The 16663-nt window shown below is 45.5% G+C and overlaps 1 long non-coding RNA gene across 1 annotated transcript; it reads right to left on the bottom strand.

Annotated features, from left to right (window-relative positions):
• Positions 1–13803: 13803 nt before the first annotated feature.
• Positions 13804–15415, bottom strand: LOC309345356. Its single transcript, XR_014158206.1, has 2 exons — positions 14833–15415; positions 13804–14465 (listed from the first exon to the last, which is right to left on the bottom strand). It is a non-coding gene; the product is annotated as an uncharacterized lncRNA (long non-coding RNA).
• Between the last annotated feature and the right edge of the window lie 1248 nt (positions 15416–16663).

The following is a 16663-nucleotide window of genomic DNA, read 5'->3' as shown; positions in this document are numbered from 1 at the left end:
ATTGAAATTTCCATTTCCTCAATGCTTTTTTTAAAAAAAGTTTGCCCCTCACTGTTCCTCAAGGGAATGTGATTGCAATGCACCCAAAGACTTGTGAATTTTGCAGAATTATTGGCCTGCCTTGATGGGTGGGGGTCCTTTGGATTGGCAAACCTCTTGAGCTATCATCCTCAGGACCAAATTAAATGTATAATGTGTCCTTGCATGTTTGTGGGAGAGATTGGTCTTGGGACTGCAGAGCATGGAGGGTAAACCTTCCATGCTGCATTCCCAACAAAAAACCGGCACCACCACCCCAAGCATCCAAAGCTAGCAGTGTGGGGAGGGTACCCATATATAGCTCTCCAATTTTGATCTGTTTAATTGTTCAACATGAGCCCAAGGAAAAGCAAGCAAAACACAAGCATTATTATGGTGCCCCACTTAATGATGTTTTTTAAAAAGACCAATGTACCAGCAGCTTTGTGGGGGCAGCTATTTTTCCTCAGGCTCACAGCACAGAGGGGGGAAAGGTTAATCCCTGTCTCCTGATCTTCCCACCACCATCACAGCAGCTGCTACTTTAAAAGGGGAAAGCAGACGTAAAAGAGCCCAGCCGGATCAGATCAAAGGCCTGTCTATTCCTGCATTCTGTTCCTGCAGTAGCCAACCAGATTCCGTTAGCAAACCCACAAACACCACATGAATGAAATAGCCGTCTTCCACCATTCCCAGTGACTGGCATTTCAAGCCATATTTGCCTCTGACCTTGGAGGTTCTCTATGGCCATCATTTGATGGACTAATTCACGGAGGAGAAGGCTCATCTCCTTTTGAAGCTGTGCAAGTTGGGGCCATCATTACATCTTGTGGTAGGAGACTGTATGTGTGGTCTGAAGAAGTACTTTCTTTTCTCTATCCTCACTCTTCAGTCATGGTTTATATTAGATTATTCAATTTCTGTACCACTTAATATATTTAAAATATTTCTGAACGGTGTACTAAAAACTGAAGCAACAACAGTTTACATTGGATGACCTTGAGTTTGAGTATTAAGAGAGAGGGAGGAATCCAGTTTCTCCAAACCATGCTTCTTTTCAAACAAAGACAGACATAGACAAATGAAGAATCTAATAAAATGTGCAGCTTGGCCCAGAGTCTATTAATATTGGAGCAAATAGATAATGTAATCTTTGTGGGTGGAATTCAACACCACACTTCCCCAATCATTCTGTCTGTGCAAAACATTTCAGCTTGCCAGATGGCATGTCCCCCCCACCTTCTCCCCCTGCGTCCTGTTCTGAGGGTCCTATCGACTCCCCAGAGTCAATTGTGGGGGGTGCACAGGGGCAGGAGTGGGGAAAGCCCCATTGCACAAGCAGAAGTCCTTGTGCATGGGGCTGGTTAGGTGAGTATCACGCAATGTATTTGAATGGATCACTTTTTAGAATTGCTTCTCTTTTATTTGCTGATTTCCTTCCCCTCCTTCTCCTGAGCATCCATAAGCAACAGCTTTAAAGGTGTCTTGGTCTCTGGTAGAGGATGAGCAGTTATTTTTTAAAAAGTAATTTGCACTGATTTCCATAAATGTGTAGCAAAACACAGAGCTGGTAAGCATTTATGTTCTTACAGATGGGACGTGGGTGGTTCTGTGGTCTAAACCACTGAGCCTCTTGGGCTTGCCGATCAGAAGGTTGGCGGTTCGAATCTGCACAGCGGAGTGAGTTCCCATTGTTCTGTTGCAGCTCCTGCCAACCTAGCAGTTGGAAAGCACACCAGTGCAAGTAGACAAATAGGTCCGCTGCAGCGGGAAGGTAAACGGTGTCTCCATGCACTCTGGCTTCCATCATGGTGTCCCATTGTGCCAGAAGCAGTTTAATCCTGCTGGTCACATGACCCAGAAAGCTGTCTGCAGACAAAAGCTGGCTCCCTCAGCCTGAAGCAAGATGAGTGTCACACTCCATAGTCGCCTTTGACTGGACTTAACCATCCAGGGGTCCTTTACCTTTACCTTTTACCATATGTTCTGACTTAGTGTTGGTTCTCTTTATTCTTTTCCCTCCACAGGGTCCTCTCTTGGTGTTTTGTCAGCAGCCTGAGAAAATTTTGAGTGTGCGTATGCATGTTTCATTTAATTAATATATAACATGGCAGCTTAGAGAGATACATATACATATACATATACATATACATATACATATACATATACATATACATATACAGTGGTAGCTCTGGTTGCGAACGGGATCCGTTCCGGAGGCCCGTTCACAACATGAAAAGAGCGCAACCCACAGTGGCGCGTCTGTGCATGCGTGGGTTGCGATTCACCACTTCTGTGCATGTGCGTGATATCATTTTGCGTGTCTGCGCATGTGCAAGCGGCAAAACCTGAAAGTAACCCTTTCTGGTACTTCCGGGTCGCCAAGGGACGCATCCAGAAAGAACGTAACATGAAGCGGATGTAACATGAGGTATGACTGTACATATACATATACATATATGAGAGAGATATTCAAAAAAGTTGAAGCTGGCAGATTGAATGGTCTTGCCTTCCTGCTCCTCCCAGCTTCGAGGGCTCTTCATCAGTGGCTTAGCATCCCCTGTGCTGTGTACTGGAGTGATTGCCAGCCTTCCTGTGCTAACAGCTGGCCGGCTGGTGCAGCATCAAAGTGAGGACCCAGAAGCTCTGCAAGGATTCGGCATTGTTTGTCTTTTTTGTAAAAAAAAATAATCAGCTACTGCAGGGAGCTGACGTCAATATCAAGGCAAGCAAAAAGGCCCTTTGTTCTCCAAAATGCTTCAGCTTGGGAGAGTTTAAATATAAATTATTGCCGCAGTTTGAGTGGTGTGATAACTGTTGTTGGACTAATTACTTTTCTGAATATGGACTGCTGCAAATCATGGAGGGCAGGTTTTCTCTTTGTGAAAAAAGAACGTTGTCTAAAGCGCAGCCCCTCTGGAAATTTGCACAGCTCTGCTGCTATTGAAATCAGGTACAGACTCCCCAAACTGTTTGCTCACCTCAGGTGATCCCCTGGTACCTAAGTCAAAACTGGGGCGATGGGTAATACTGCAAATAGTGTGCAGTTAGGAGAGGAATGGCCGGATCTATTCTTTTTTAAAAAATGTTTTTATTAAAGATTTCTTAGTTTACAAAAGTATGTGCAATGTCTCTTTTTTCAAGCTGCATTTTCTGCAGATCAGTTTCATGCCAGATCTATTCTTTGAAAGGTGGGTAGCAATTGAAACATGTAACGTGCACTTAAAATCCATCTTGATTTGAACAACTGGAAAACAGAAAATAATTGTTGCAAATGTTGCTTTAAAAATAAAATAAAATGTAGTTGTGAAATAACTCAATAGTTTCTCCCAGGATACAGAGTCTTCCTTCAGTTTCCTTCTTTTAAAAAATTCGGTCTCTTTAGCTGCTTCTCTTGAAGATGTTTTTGCCTTGTGGCTTTTCAGAATGTGAGATGCAGGTTCAGATGCAGAACATAAGAAGAGCCCAGCTAGTTTAGGCCAGTGGCCTATCTGGTCCAACGTCCTGTCCTCACTGTGACCCACCAGGTCCCTGTGGGAAGCTTGCAAGCAAAATCTGAGCACAAGGGCACTCTCTTGCACCTGTCCACATCTCAAAGTAACTGCAACCAAAATCATCACAAATCTGAAACGCTACAGTTCCATCTTTGATAGCCGAGGCCTCTACACTTGAGGAAATTGTGCATTGTATTTGCACCTTGTATTTCTTTTGGCTGTCTTTTGAAATTCAGAATTACCTTTGGTCATCTAGTTTCAGGGCAAATTCGGCTGAGAATGGGTGATCCTCCCAAGCCATGAAAAACCACTCTTTAGGGCTCAGTTGGAGCCAACAGCAATTCAGGTTTTCTCTGGATTGATGCTGGCTCAAATTTAGCTTTAAAAAGCAGGTTTTCTCTGGGAAAGGAGTAGGGCAAGGGGGAAACTGCTTGGACGTGTGTCTAGAAAGTGTGGGACAAGTTGAAAACCACTTCCACATGTGCTTTCTAGGCACAGAAGTGCAGACAAGCCCTAAGTGACTATTTTATATCCAGTTCAGTTCAGGCTCATCCTCCCTTTCTCGTGTTTTTGCCTGAATAGCAGCCGGTGGCTCTTTATTGTTTGATTGGTGAAAGAGGCCACTGTCTTCTTTTCCCTTTGCATCTATAGTTTCAGGACAACAGTCAGAGCATGAACTACTTCTTTCTGGTAGGAAGAAGCTCCCTTCAGCTGACCTTTCTCTGATCAATACAGCTGTACCTTGGTTCTCGAACAGAATGCATTCTGGGAGTCCATTTGACTCCTGAAACCATTCAAAAACCAGGGCACAGCTTCCGAATGGCTGCAGGAGCGTCCTGCAGCCACTCGGAAACCGCATCAGACGTTCAGCTTCTAAAAATTGTTCAGAAACTGGCTCACTTCCGGGTTTCGATCAACCAGGAGCCAATTTGTTCGGGAGCCAAGGCTTTTGAGATCCAAGGTACGACTGTACTGGGACTACCGGTAGGTTGGTCTCTTCATTGCTATACAGTCATACTTCGGGTTGAATGTGCTTCGGGTTGAGCACGTTCGAGTTGCACTCCGCAGCAACCCGGAAGTAATGGAGCGCATTACTTCCGGGTTTCGCTGCTTGCGCAGACGTTCAAAATGACGTCACACGCATGCGCAGAAGCAGCAAAACACAACCCGCACACGCACAGATGCGCCATCGTATCTTACATTATGATCAGGATGCGAATGGGGCTCCAGAATCTATCCCGTTCGCACAGGGGCGCCGACTTATAAAAAATATTGGGGGGGCCCATACCGGGGTCCTGCCCCGGGAAGTTTTCTAAGAGCCGCTCCCGGCCCGTTGCTGCTGCTGCCGCCCGCCTCGTGGCCCCCTCGCCAGCTGAGGGAGGGAGAGAGACCGAGAAGGAGAGAGATGCGTGGTGGGCAAGGCAAGTGCCCGCCGCGCCTCGCCTCCCACCGCCCCTCGTGCCGGCCGCCCCCTCCCCTCCCTTCCCCGAGCGCGCTCGCTCGCTCGCACGCCCTCCTCACCCCAGCTCTTGGCCGTTCGCCCCAGGAACTCGCCGCTGTTGGGGTTGTAGATGAACCTCCGCCACTCGGCCATAGACTGGCTGAAGGGCTTCTTCTCCTTCTTGGCCATAGCGAGAGAGAGAGAGAGAGAGAGAGAGAGAGAGAGAGAGAGAGGCTGGAAAGAGAGAGGGAGCTCGGCGGTTCGCGGGCGGCGGTTTTTCCCCTGCCGAAACAACAGCGGCTCCTCAGAACCGCTAAGTAACTCTCCCTCAGGCGCCCAGCGGGAGAGCAGAAGAGAGGAAAAGGAAAGAGGGGCTGGGCCAGTCGCACGCACCGAGCAAAACTACTCGCGCCGCCTCTTTTACTACCGTAATAATTATTTGTTTTAACTCATTACTGAATGTATTTTAAAAGGTAACTATCGTCAAACAAGGAAAATAAAAAATACCAACATAATTTTGTGATTTTACAAAGCATAATATAACTAATAATTTTCTTAAATTATTGGGGGGGCAGAGCCCCCCCAAATGAATTTTTGAGGGGGCTCGGGCCCCCTCAGGCCCCATGGAGTCGGCGCCTATGCGTTCGCATCCCGAGGTACCACTGTAATATTCTTCCTAGGAGGCAGCAGGAAAAGCACCCATTGACCTTTGGCTAATGGCAGAGACCAGTATCTTTTCCCTCTTGCTTCTGCAGTCTCAGGGGAATTGAATCTTGCTTTAAGTTATCTCTTTCAGCATCCTAATATTTACCATATACTGTCTGTGTGAGGGCCATAATTTCTTTATTACAGTGGTGCCTCGCAAGACGAAATTAATTCGTTCCGCAAGTCTCTTCGTCTTGCGAGTTTTTCGTCTTGCGATGCACGGTTTTCCATAGGAATGCATTGAAAATCAATTAATGCGTTCCTATGGAAACCGCCTTCCCCCGACCTCTTCTGGCGGGCGGCATTTTAAAATCGCCCGGGACAGCGGAGGACTTCTCCGCTGTCCGGGCGATTTAAAAGCCCCTGGGAAGGCAAGCAGGGGGGACAAAGACTTTTGCCCCCCGCCTGCCTTCAGAAGAGGTCCAGGACAGGCTTCGCGGACCTCTCCGCAAGCAGCGGGAGCGCTCCTTGCGGAGAGTTGCCAGCGCGCCCAGGCTTCGCGGCCCCGCCGCCCGGCTTCGGGACATCGTTCCGATGCCAGGCGGCGGGGGGAGGCTTTCTCGCCCCGCCGCCCGGCATCGGGACGATGCCCCGAAGCCGGGCGGGGGGGGGGCTTTCCCGCCCCGATGCCGGGCGGCGGGGGAGGCGTTCCCGCCCCGCCGCTCGGCTTCGGGACATCGTTCCGATGCCGGGCGGCGGGGGGAGACTTTCCCGCCCCGCCGCTCGGCTTCGGGACATCGTTCCGATGCCGGGCGGCGGGGGGAGGCGTTCCCGCCTCGCCGCCCGGCATCGGGGCATCCTTCCGAAGCCCGGCGGCGGGAGGAGGTGTCCCCGCCCCGCCGCCAGGCTTCGGAGGAGGTCCGAGGACAGCGGGGAAGACGAGCTGCGCTTCCCCACTGTCCTGGAGATTTCCCTATGGGCTGTCGTCTTGCGAAGCAAGCCCATAGGGAAATTCGTCTTGCGAAGCGCCTCCAAAACGGAAAACCCTTTCGTCTAGCGGGTTTTCCGTCTTGCGAGGCGTTCGTCTTGCGGGGCACCACTGTATTTTTCAGTTTATTTTCTGAAATGTGAACTTCTTGCCCTCCTTTTCTGTCTATGGCCTGGATCTGCGGCTCTTATCATGCAGCAAGCATCCTTGTAATCTCATTTCCACCTTTTCTTTCTCATGAACATCTTATCCTTGTGGTAAATAACATTATCTTCCTCCCCCCCCCCCGCCACTGCCAGCTTCTGCCTCCCCCACTACGTTGTTTTCAGTGTACCGGTAATTTTCCATCTTTCCACCGTCTTCTAAAGAATTGCATCAAGTGAGAAATGAGAGCATTTTGGGGGTAGGAGAACCCGGTAGCCACATGGCTCATGTTTAAAATCTCAGCAATTTGAGAAGGTGGAAGTGAGAGGGGAAATCAAGCAAAAAACACCATGAAGTTAATATTGCGAGTGGGTGGCAGCTGTTGGTAAATGGAGAGAAGAAATAAACAGAGGTAGGAGCTGAAAAGAAATAGGAGCCAAGGACCTAGTAGGGTCAGAGTCTTCCTCACCTGGAAGGGTTGCTAAGAAGCAAGTAACTCTTTGATGATGCTTTTTTTTACTAAAAAAAAAGATAATTTATTCCTATTAAGGAAGCAAACAGTTCCTCAAAACGGTATAGTGCACAGTGGATGCTGTATTCTGCTCCTTTTTCCAAAGGGAAGGATAGTGAGGAACAGAGGAATCATCTCTTCTAAGAGAACTTGTGAACATGAAATGTCTTTGGTATCATCTTTCTGCATTGCAGATCGTCCAGAACTGACTTGTCTGTCAATTAAGGCATAAGCTTTCATCAGATGCATGAAGTGTTGCACTGAGTGTGTGCAATATATGAGTGTATTATAAGTGTGAGTGAGTATCTCGCATGCATACAATGTTGGGGAAGGGGAATTACAAACACTGAGGTCAGAAGAAAATGAAACAGAGAAAATAAAGACTGGGATACCATATTTTTTGCTCTATAAGACGCACCAGACCACAAGACGCACCTAATTTTTGGAGGAGGAAAACAAGAAAAAAAATATTCTGAATCTCAGAAGCCAGAACAGCAAGAGGGATCGCTGCGCAGTGAAAGCAGCAATCCCTCTTGCTGTTCTGGCTTCTGGGATAGCTGCGCAGCCTGCATTCGCTCCATAAGATGCACACACATTTCCCCTTACTTTTTAGGAGGGAAAAAGTGAGTCTTATAGAGCAAAAAATACGGTAATTAGGTTATTAACAGTGTTTCTGTATGTATACATGCACAAGCACACACACTCCAAGTACTCAAGGTAGCAAATGGACCATCATACATAAAAGCTATTTTTCTAACTGCTTTGGAGGGGAAGGGGCCAGTTCAGATGTTTCATTGTTAATGTCAGGGGTGTGTGGCAGTCTCTTACATTTCTGAATCTGCCTCCAGGCCCCAAAGGGATTCTTGGCTTGAGGTGGTACAATACCTTGTTGTTTTGCTGCAACAGGCTAATATGTCTGCCTCGCTGGAAATCAACTGTTAATAGACTCTTGCTGTTGCACATGAATTGCTGATATGGAAAAGGGCTGCAAGATGTGTTGAAACTTTTCCTGTTTTTACCAGATCTCTTCCCCTTTATTTGCCTGCTAGTCACCTCCCCTGTAAGTTGGTGGAGCAACTTGCTCAATGGGTGGAATTGTGAGTACCATTGACTTTGTCTTTCTGCATTCGGGGCATTACATTTTGCAGGGAAGGCTGAGTTTATATTTTCGGTTTTCATGAGGAAGTGTATCTGCAAGGATCATTTCCTTGTCATCAGAGTCTTCCATAAATGTGCCTTGATGTGATGAAATTGAGATCTGCCTCTGTGAAATGCTGTGCTTCAAAACTAATGTTGCCTATAATGTGAATGAATCTTGGTTTCACCACATGGGGGTGCATTTGTAACATGCTGGCACATTGATTGTGAAATGGAAGCAGAGGCTGGCTTCTTGATGGAAAACCTGATTTTAAGGGTGGAAAAACATCCAGTAGTATAGCTGTGCCCACACCACACAATGCCCCCTCACGTGTGAGCATGGACCTGCTTGTAATGCAATAATCTGCCCTATCAATGGTTGCAATATTGCAGGAGCCCAGGGAAGGGGCACACGGAAATACTTTGGACAATCCCTTCCCAAGCAAATCTGTGAGAGCAACAGCCTTGCTTCTAATCCTAAATTCTTCTGTGAGATGTTGTCTGTCTCACAGAAGTCCACTTGGTGAAGGGGGAGAGAGAGGGGGGGAAAGATGTTGACCAAAAGGCAGAGGAAGGAATAGCGGCCCATTTTGCCTTAAGTCCCACCCACCACGTGGCCATACAGCTCCCAACATCTCTGCCCCACTTCCCAAGGGAATGTGGACCTCGGCTGGAAAAGGTTTCCCCGTCATTTGCAAAACTTTGGGGAAGTTTGCTTTTTCTGCCTAATGGAAAAAGCAATAACAGAGAGAGTGTGTGGGTAGATAAACACACACACACACACACACACACACACACACACACACACTGCTTGGCTATACTGGGATACTGAGGTCATTGGCCTCCATTTGAACTGAAAATTACACGTATGAACCACAGACCTCTGTCTTTCCCAGCTGTAAAGCCACTCTCGTGCTGCAACTAAATAAAATGCTTAAGAGATCTAAAGGATGTGCATACAAGATGGTTTACATATATTGCATTTCAGATTTAGTTCTGTGTTGTGCAGATGAAATGGTATATAACAACAGTCTAAACTGGGGGAGGCATAATTCTGGCCTCCATGACCTCCTCTGACCCCAACATTCTCTAATAGGGGACAGCCATGCCTTGACTTCCCTTTTCTAAGCCTTTAGCTCCTTAGCTTTCAGTGTTTTCCCCTCTAGTCTTCCTTCCATTCACTTGTGCATCCTTTGGCATGCACAATGACTGCATCTCCCCAAGTCTTTCCCCCTTTCAGATTACAGAATGAACTCCCTTTGTCTTTTCTCATAAGTCTTCCCTGAGCCTTGCAGAATTGTTGTTTCTTGTCAGATTTCCTTGTTGCTCTGTTTTCTTCCATCTGTGTTTTCCCCAAAGCCTGGAGACTAGCACGGCAAACAGCACCCAAAGGCCCAATTCAAAAAATCAGATGGAACCCTGTGGTTTTGAGAGAGATCTCTTTTTATGCTGTGCAGCAAACATAACCCTGGCTTGTCTTCTCATACTATGTAAAAAAAAGGACTGTGCCTGCTCTAAACAGTGTAGTAGTGGTAGCACTATGGTGGTAGAATGTCCTGCATATGGAGAAATATATACTTCCTCGAGCTAAGCAAATGCACTTTTCCTATGCAGTTTTGCACTGTGTGGAGCAGAGCAGAAAGCAGACAGTGTGTAGGATATGTGAAGACTTCAAGAGATTGTCTCTTAAAGATGCCAAATCATGTGAGAGCGACGGGCAAATATAACATTGCTGCTGGGGGGGACCTACAGGAATGCTTCCCCTCACAACTAAATTGCTGGTAGAGCTCTCTAGGGAGGGGATTCCACAGCATGGGTGCCACCATTGAAAAGACCCTGTTTCTTTTATGTAAGTTTTTGACGGTAAGGGTATTTGGAGCTTCGTAGCCTCTTCATTTAAAGACATACATTTCCTGTGCTTCTCCATGACCCCGCAGCAGAACAGTTTAATTGAGAGAAAGTTGTGTCTTGAGTTAATAGATAGTGACTTTTCTTCATCTCAGGAATTTCTGTGAATAGACCCCTAGATGCACACACCCACACCCTGCACTTCTTGTCATAGCTGAGAGCTTGATGAAACTAGGGAGTTTGAGTAAATGAGGCATTCTGACAGCTACGGCTCCTGTGGCGTCTACAACTCTGAGGCCTTGGATGTTATTCTCTGGAGAGCTGGCAAAGCAACAGAGAAATAAACTAGCCTGAACATTACAAAGATTTCACGCTGAATCATAGAGTTGGAACATGCCTCAGAGGTCATTTAATCCAATTCTTGGTCAATGCTGAACACCCACTGTTACAGCACCCCTTATTCAGCCTCAGATAAAGAACTTCTAATGATGGACTGTCAAGCAGCTGATACTATTGGGAAGTCGTTCCTAATTCTTAACTGATGCCTTCTAATATGAATCTGTTAGTTCAGATAATACGCTCTGGGCAAGAGAAGACAAATTTGCTCCGTCATCTATGTGACAGTCCTTCAGATATTTGATGATGGGTGGATATTGCCTATTAATTGTTTTTTCTCCAGGCTGAACATGTCTGTACAGAGAAGCTTTATTGGGTGGCTCCCCCCAGTCAAGAGTAAAATACCTAGCTAGAGAACAATGATCTGTCACTGTGTGGCTTCGTATGCATGTCAGAAAGGATCTCAAATGCAAAACTTCTCAAAAGGAAATCTATATTGACTGACCTTGAGGCAGTCACACAGCAACATAGCTGTGATTTATCTTTCGCTGTGGTGCTTTTCATTTGCAAAGTGCTTCATAGTCTTTTCTGCTTCACTGCAATATCACAAAACAGTGAGGTCGGGGGGTTAATATTTGCAATATGTGCACCCCCCCTCCCCCACACACTGTCCCACCAAAATATGGAGCTGCTCTGACTTCCATTGTTGGCATATGATGGCATAAGAATCCCACAAATGACAATTGGCAGCCTGCAAAATATCCTTGCCTGCAACTACTGGTTCAATCAATATGAAGGGCAAAGGGCAAGAATCTCATAGCTTAATAAGTTGTGTTGATACAAGAAAGCTATTGGCAGGGTATCTGGGAGCCTGTCCCATTTAGAAATCAACAAGAAAACAAAAAAGGCAGCAGTGATACAAAACAGAGCATTTGGAGCATATCCAAGGACAGGTACATTGAGGGGAAAGCTTATTCATTCTTCCACAAGGGTAGAACAACAATCTCAAGCTCTGGGTTTCTGAATATAAAAGGAGACAATGTCATGGCAAACTATCCCAGAAGGGGCATTGCATTCCACTAGGATGATTAGATGTGAAACATAATCACATTATCATCTCCTCCAGCAAGATTTCCATGAGAATATGAGAACTCACTGAAGACAAAGCTTGGAGAAGTCTTTGTTGGGGTGGATGGGGTTGGTTAAAAGAAGGTATTTGTCAGGACATTAACAGTGAGTTTTTGGGTAAGTGTAGCAAGGCAGTGGTATTTAATTCCTCCCCTCCCCTAGCAGATATATGTGAGTTGTTGTTGGAATCTGTCTGTCTTGAAACAACGGAAGAGTGTACCTTTAGGGGTGAAGTCAAACTGTTGGAAGGTTACAGCACTTGCTGTGGCTAGACTAATACAGGAGAAACATGTCTTGTTGTAACTGGGACAGATTAAGGTGCCTGGTTGTGTTGCTGCAGATGCACCATGCGTTTCATCTCTCTGTGCTTCTCCAGCAGTCATTCCTCTTCTGGTCACTGCTGCAAGACCTGTCTGTCAGGGAGCTGACTGTGATTATTTGGTGGTGAGGGAAATAAGCACTTATTTAAGTAACAGCACCCAAGATGGCTTAAAAGATCTTAAGAGTGAGTCTATAAGTGACAATGGAGGCCAATTCTGGATCCACTTTTCCTTCCACAGTGGGAACATAGGTTTCCGGGCAGCAGTTGATCACAGTGAGGGTTTGCCAAGCGTGCCTTCCTCTTAGCTCGCTTCTCCCTTTCATCCTGGCTCCGAGCATCTTCAAAGGCTGTTCTCCAATTGGAGCGCTCGCAGGCCAGTGTTTCCCAGTTGTCGGTGTTTATACTACATTTTTTAGATTTGCCTTGAGAGAGTCTTTAAACCTCTTTTGTTGACCACCAGCATTACGTTTCCATTTTTAAGTTTGGAATAGACTAGTTGCTTTGGAAGACGATAATCAGGCATCCGAACAACATGATCAGTCCAAGGAAGCTGATTGATGGTGATTGAAGAATTATTGCTTCAACACTGGTGACCTTTGCTTCTTCCAGTACACTGGCATTAGTTTGCCTGTCTTCCCAAGTTAGGTATAAATTTTTTTGGAGACAGCGTTGATGGAATCTTTCAAAGAGCTGGCAATGGTGTTATAAGTCATTGTTTCACAAGCATACAGTAAGGTTGGTAGTACAATAGCTTTGTAAAAAAGCATTCACACACACACACACACACACACACACACACACACACACCCTAAATAAACAATACAAAAAGAGACTGGGATAGCACACAAAACTCTGTAAAGAAAAATTCTTAAAAGAGAACATAAAAATAATTACGTGGCAGGCCTGGTAAAATAAAACAGACATCACGAGGTGACAGAAAACCGTCAAGGAGCAAGGTCCTTTCCTGTTACCCAGCCTAACTCAATTCACATGCAGATAGGTAGCCGTGTTGGTCTGCCATAGTCAAAACAAAACAAATTCCTTCCGGTAGCACCTTAAAGACCAACTAAGTCAGTTCTTGGTATGAGCTTTCGTGTGCATGCACACTGTGTATCTGAAGAAGTGTGCATGCACACGAAAGCTCATACCAAGAACTGACTTAGTTGGTCTTTAAGGTGCTACTGGAAGGAATTTGTTTTGTTTCAATTCACATGCTGATGGGAGAAATTCTGGAGGAGAGCCTCTCCAGAGGATCTTTATGAGCAAGCAGGGGTGGAGGAACTGGTGTGCTTCAGATGCTATTGGACTCTAGTTTTCATCATTCCTGACCATTGGCCAACTTGGCGGAAGCTGATGGGGTTGTAATCCAAAAACACCTGGGGAGCCTAAGGTTCCTCAACTTTCCAGGACTGAACTCTCTGATGTTGAAAACGTAGCATGCAGCAGTTCATGAATCTTTGTTTCTTATATAAGAGATTTAGCATTAAAGATTTAAGGAGTCCAAAATGAAAAGCCAAGAGTAGTTACACAAGAGACACACATTGTAGAACCAGAGAGAAAGAGAAAATCAATAAGCTACATCATTTTACGATTTTATGGTTTAAAATTTTATGATGCTGGCATGACCCTTTTTGGCCTTGTTTTTACACTGACCTGATATCTAATTGCTAGGCTAACTTGAAATATTTTATGTAATAATAAAATGAATTCTTTTGTTTATGCTATTTAAGAATCTAGCATCCTCATCCTTCCTCCCCATTTCCCAAAAGAGAAGTTAAAGATCACAGCACGGAAGAGACAAACTTTTTTTATTTAAAAAAAAATCAATACATTTTATTGTTAAGTGTGAAAATGCAGCAGAGGAGATAGCTAGGTAGATAAAGGCATTTTCATGCAAGCACATGTCTTATTTAGTAAGCCACTTCTCTATGTGTGCTACCATCTATCTAACCTGTTAGCAATTTCTTCTTTTGAGATGTTCTCAAGGTCAAAACACCTCTTCAGAATAGGCTTATTTAATATGTTTCTTTTGTGTGCATATTGGCACTACAAAGCTATGTGACAAGGACATGGCCAAAGCTTATTGTCAATGGAAATGTGAGAAATATGACTTGGACCACATCTCTCCACCAAATGTGAACCAACCATGTTGTGAAAGGAAAAGATCCAGCACCAATTGCTAAATGTGATCCTTCCAGCCAACTCAAGAGCAGCGTTAAGGTTTCCTTATGTTACTAATACAAATATGACACTTGTCCTAACTTGAATGTTGAGGAAATGTTGACTCTTCCGGGTGCCTCTGCCCTCAGAGATGAGCTGGATGATGACTGGGGAGAAAGCCTTCTCAATGGTGGTGCCCTCTTTGTTGAACACTCTTCCCAGGCAAACTTTCCTGGTACTCCTCTTTGTGTTGTTTTGGCATCAGCTGAATATCTCTCCCCCCCCCACCTAGCCTTATAAATAAAGTAAAGGTACCCCTGCCCGTACGGGCCAGTCTTGACAGACTCTAGGGTTGTGCGCTCATCTCACTCTATAGGCCGGGAGCCAGCACTGTCCGCAGACACTTCCGGGTCACATGGCCAGTGTGACAAGCTGCATCTGGCGAGCCAGTGCAGCACACGGAACGCCGTTTACCTTCCCGCTGGTAAGCGGTCCCTATTTATCTACTTGCACCCGGGGGTGCTTTCGAACTGCTAGGTTGGCAGGCACTGGGACCGAACGAAGGGAGCGCACCCCGCCGCGGGGATTCGAACCGCCGACCATACGATCGGCAAGTCCTAGGCGCTGAGGTTTTACCCACAGCGCCACCCACGTCCCAGCCTTATAAATAGTCTGTGCTAATTTTAACTTCGGAGCTCCTGCTAGGTTTTAAATGCTGCTCATTTATTTTCTGTGTTTATTCTGCTTTAATTGTTTCAGTTGTTGATTTTATCGTTTTAAAGCACAGGTACCAAAAGGGCGGGGTCAAGTTGTAGAAAATAAATAGGTAATTTGCATATGGAAAAAGGTAAAATGTGTTTTGTTCGTGGGGTTCTTCTGTGGGCAGATTTCAGCATTAGCGCATGTGCTTAGATTTCCATTTTCAGGATGTAAGTTCCTAATTAAAAAATAAGTGAAACACAAATATCTATTTCTGAATTGTGAAAAAGTGATGGATTTTCAATGTCTGCAAAATCCAATATGGGCACCAGCATAAAATGTGCTTAGCTGAAAGAGGCTGACAGATTTTGTTACCTTTTTTTAAAAAAATAAGGCACCATCCACTATAGGGTTCTGGTACAGGGACAATGGGTGTCTGTCCAAGTTGTATATCAGCTACTCCACTGATCTGATTAATCCCTGCAGTTTAGACTAAACTAAGTTAATTGCCCCCATGGAGTTGAATGAAGATGTTGCTAGAAGCATCATTAAGAAGAAGAAGAAGAGTTTGGATTTGATATCCCGCCTTTCACTCCCTTTAAGGAGTCTCAAAGCGGCTAACATTCTCCTTTCCCTTCCTCCCCCACAACAAACACTCTGTGAGGTGAGTGGGGCTGAGAGACTTCAGAGAAGTGTGACTGGCCCAAGGTCACCCAGCAGCTGCATGTGGAGGAGCGGAGATGCGAACCCAGTTCACCAGATTACGAGTCTACTGCTCTTAACCACTACACCACACTGGCTCTAAGACATCCTTCCCCAACTTGGTGCCCTCCAGATGTTTTGGACTGTGTGGCTGGCTGTGTCTGATGGGAGTTGTAGCCCAAAACATTATGGGTGCCAGATTGGGGGAGGCTGTTTTAAGACAGAACAGGCTGGTGTGGCCCAAGAGGCAGTCATGATTAGAATAACAATATGGAACAGAACTTGGCTGTGGAAGGATGATAAAAATAGAAATAAAAAAATGAGATTGAATGGTTTTCTTCCTTGAAATGTCTCTTATCGTCCATGTATGGTATGAACTCTTCACCCTATTAATCATGAAAGAATTATTTATTACAAAGTGCTAATTTGAGGGCCTGCCTTCAAGGGCTGCTACTTAGAGTCTTCCCTTCAATAATTCAGTTCACTATCTCACTTGGTTGCTCCCTGACACATGCAAAATTACATCTCATGCCCTCTTAAGTTGGAGACTGATGGGAGTATTGAAGAAAGCTGAAAGTGGTGCAAGACGGGCATTGTTGCCCTGGGTGTACATACACATTTCATTGATCACAGTGAATTTTTTGTTTTTGTTTTTTTTGCAACACCACTAAAAAGCTGCAAAATGGGTTTACCAAAGGTGAAAAAGGAAGAGTACTGCTATAGCTACTAGCCAACCATTCCTGCTCTTCCTTTTGTCAGGCAGATTGCACATTAGTCGGGCAGAATGGGTAGCAGATATTTCCTTATGGAAGCAACTTCTTGAAAGAGCCAGCCCTGCCATTAGACAGAGTTAGGAAGTTGCCCCAGGCAGCCGGTGCTGTGTGTCCTCAGGGTTAGCTTACTGCCCCATGGCGCCCTGGGTGACTCTGTTCCATCACCAGTGTTGAATAGGGAACTGTCAGTTTGGGCTCTCTTCATTTCTCATTTTACCCATCTTAAACTGACTTCTCCACATTTGGAAGCAATTTGCAAAATCATCAGCATTTTAGTGCAAACTCTCTTAACACGTTTTTATAAGCAACTTTGATTA

This window comes from Podarcis erhardii (assembly GCF_964252035.2).
Source record: "Podarcis erhardii genome assembly, chromosome: 1".
NCBI classification, from domain to species: Eukaryota; Metazoa; Chordata; class Lepidosauria; order Squamata; family Lacertidae; genus Podarcis; species Podarcis erhardii.
The sequence above is the reverse complement of the archived record's forward strand: the minus strand, read 5'-3'. Positions and strand labels throughout refer to the sequence as shown.